Source organism: Harmonia axyridis, chromosome 4 (genome assembly GCF_914767665.1).
Source record: "Harmonia axyridis chromosome 4, icHarAxyr1.1, whole genome shotgun sequence".
In the NCBI taxonomy this organism is placed as follows: domain Eukaryota; kingdom Metazoa; phylum Arthropoda; class Insecta; order Coleoptera; family Coccinellidae; genus Harmonia; species Harmonia axyridis.
Genome location: NC_059504.1, coordinates 40,490,480 through 40,494,493, shown reverse-complemented (window position 1 = coordinate 40,494,493; position 4,014 = coordinate 40,490,480).

Genomic DNA, 4,014 nt, shown 5'->3' with positions numbered 1-4,014 from the left:
ATTTCGATCCAGCCCATCTGAGAGTCTTCACGTGGAAGCTCAGGAACTACCGCTGGACGTACGCAGACAACAAAACATTCTATTTTACACTTGTAAAATATCTGCCATCCCAAAGCATCCCTTACGCAACACCGTTAAGACCCCTCGGAACCCAGCTACTGCAATGCCAAAAATACTACCGTCAATATCAGAAATTCTCCAACAATTTGCAGAATCAACGGACTTGAGATCTGTAACTCTAATGACCCTCTCTGAACATGCTCCCTGGGCAAGACATCAGCCTGCGGTCAACAACTCTCTGAATGAATACGGAAAACAAACTACCCCGCCCACTATATTCAGGAACTCATTTCTCAAACTACTGGATGAAGGAAAATATGACAAACACATTTACACTGATGCATAAAAAGACACACAAGGACTTGCATGTTCCCTCATTGACAGCATCAGTTCAACAATATCATACTAGCTTTCCCCAGTATGCAGTATATATACAGGTGAACTCTTCGCTATATATTAAGCCCTCCACATAGACATGACCCAAGCAAAGAAGATTGCAATCATTACGGACTCTCTTTCTGCCATCCAGACTATTGCTAACATCTACACACAAAATGTATTGGTCCAACAAATCCTAGAAAAGTGTCATGAATTGAAAGTCACCAAAATCATATCCATCACCTTTATCTGGATTTCATCCCATATAATAAGCGGCAACGAACAAGCCGACCGTGCGGCAAATCTAGCAAGAACTTCAGAGATATCCATATCTGGCATCCTTCCTCATGTAGACCTCAAAGCTGCCCTCAAGAAATAAATAATAATAATTTCATAAACATATGAATTATAATATAAACGTGCAACAAATTCAGTTTTTTCTGAAAATTATGGAATTGAATCATAATGGTCTTTTCCGAGGTCTTTTCTATATTGTCATCTGTCTTAAAGTTCTCCAAAAATAGATGTATCGGTAATGAACATTTTAAAGTAGAGAAGTGGTTTTTCTGAAGAAATCGTATCTTTCAGAGCAAGCTACATTTTCTATTGAGATAAAAAGCACACTCCTGCAGGGTACCTTCTAGTAGCGAATAAGAGATGAAAGATATATAACGTGTAATATCATCTGCTGAGCAAAAAAAACAGTCAAAATAAATCAACTGTCTCATATTATGGTACTAATCAACATCTATTTGAAAGTGCAAATTCCTTCTATCCATGCTGTCAACTATTCCAAATCTCTCATCAATTCTGGTTACGCTCATTTAGAAATCACGTGAAACCAACCAAAGAGTCATATGTGAAGCATGTTGAACGAACATTAAGCGTCAATTTTTCATGGTTATTTCCTAATGAAAGATGAGTGCATCTGCGTGTAGTCATAGAGACTAGCCATGAAAACGTTTCGGAGAACATCAGTATGAAAATTACTCTAACTATTCAGATTGTTTCAGGCCAGGATTTGATGCCCGTTGGTCGGTTACTAAATGAGGCATCGTGGAAATTCGCGGCTAACACATCTATTACCATTAACACTTCATTTGTGTTAACTCCAGTTGGGAAAATATGAGTTGGGATGGATAATATATGCTGTGCCAGTACAGACTGCGGTAATGCATTCGAAAATGGTTTATGCAGTATTTAGGGACAATGAATTTTACTTAAATCTATGGTTTCAGAGTGAGATTAACCTCGGGTTTGAAAGGTAATTTGTCTTTACTCTTATCTGATTTTCTCGAAATGGATTTCTTTGAATGTTTTTTTATGGAGTACATACAATTTTGAGTAGTTGCATTTCAGCAAATAAACTGGCGAGCAAAAAGAAATGGCTCATTCGATCATTACTGTTCGAATACTTTTCTCACTTGAAATTTTCACGAGAATCATAAAATTACTGAAATTGAAGGGAAAAACGAATTTCCCAAAGAAAAATAAAACATCTTATACTACTATTCATATAACAATAAGAAGCTCCATTTACGCTGTTGTTCAACTTTCTATGGTAGACACAACAAAAAATATAAACGCAAGATAGCACAGTTTGCAGATGACACCAGTAGCTACCATCACAGAAGAACTCGGAAAGCAATTTCTAGGTGGATACATATGGAGCTAGATAAACTGATGACAGTTATTAAGAAATGTAGATTCAAAGTGAATATAACGAAAATAGTTGTGAGCTATTTCAGATGAACATTATAGAAAAAGAAAGCAGGAAACGTCAAAAGAAAAAATCACACGATAGAATGGAAAAAGGAAGCAAACACCTGGGAGTAATTTTAGATGAAAGAATGAACTTTTGCAAACATATATAAGAAAACAAAAAAAAGGCAATTGCACGGAACACTCTACCTGCTGCTCAACCAAAAAGTGAACTTACCTTAGAAAACAAGCTGAAGATAATAAATATAGAAAAAAAATAAGAATGATCATTTGAAAAGTACACTAAATACAGTAATCAGAACAGCGATTGACACCCTATGGTATATTAGCAACCAAAATATCAGAGAAGAAATAAAAATCGAAAATATTAGGGAAATCGTAAACGAACAAATAAAAAAAAACAATAAATAAGCTGAAAGCGCACGAGAATAGAGAATTGATAAAGATAATGCAAATTACAACAAGAAAGACAAGAGCAAAAACTTCTTTCAAAGAATCAAATAGGGAAAAATATCGTAATGTAATGTAGACAGAAAACAGAAGAAAATTGGAGAAACAATAGAAGAGGAGTAGGGAATAGAATTCCAATCCGATAATGTTTTGTCAAGTTTCTTTGGACTCTAATCAGCTAACATTAATTCTTCTAGCAACAGATCTCTGGCTCAACCCACTTTCAATAAGTGCCACTATTCTCGCACAATCTTCAATTGGTCAATTCATTCCATAGAATCGTTTTATAGAGAGTGAAAAACATAATTTTCAATGACCAATGTTGAAGGAAACTGATAAACGATTAATTTATCGTGAGAAATTATTCGAAGGTGGATTCTTGTATCAGGTTTTTTTGCTCATTTTCAGTTGATTTTCTTATAGAAGAGAGATAAAGAACAAAATATTATTGAATCAATTTGAACCAGTCTATTAAAAAACAGTGCAAAAGCGTAGTGACCCTTTTTTTGTTTGCCAGTGTATTATTTTTGTAATTTTAAAGAGAAAAATTGATGAGAATTGATTCACTTTCTACTCAATTTCGAAACAGAAAATGAGAGGGTTGATATTTAGAGTAAAGATCAATCTGGTATGACAAAAATTTATTGCTAGAAAATTTTGAAGCACTGACCATCTTTAATTTCAATGAATTTCACCTTCAATTCATTAGTGGTATTATGAGAACCTCTTCATCGTAAGTTTAAAGTATACCATCATCAAACACAAAAGTTAACTCGGATAGAATCTTAAGACCTTGGTGACATTGAAACTGGAAATTGGACACATTTCTAGAGATGCATTCAGTACAACATGACAGTTACGAAGCATCTCTACTATTCTATGCTATCCACTTGAACTTCGTGGAATTGAATTGAAATGCTGGAAGGAAGTGGAAAGTGCAGTCTCTTATTCATTCTATTCCAAATATTATATGCGATGGGATTGAATTCAAGTGGATTGGATCTCATGGAGAACCTGTTAAAGGTACTTTTCTTCCAGATCTTTTAAAATCCCGTGATATTCCTATTTTTCAAAATCCATGCTTGTGTCGATAATGTTCGTCTGAATATTATGTAGGTATTCATAAAATCCTTCAAAGTACAATTCCACCTTACAAGAAAAGTGAAATGATACAAACCCAAGTCCCCGAAACGGAAAACATAAACCATATATTCCAAAAAAATTAGCAGGTTTTATAAAAGAAACAATACTATAATATCAACAAATTCCAGGTAGCCTTCCACAAATCTTGATAAAGCTTTAAAGGTCCCTTCTGCAAAATTGGTTATTTTTAGTTCTTCTTTTTCTTCTTCTTCTCATTCTTCATCGTACGTTAGAAATTTGTTCTGTATTTACATCAATGAT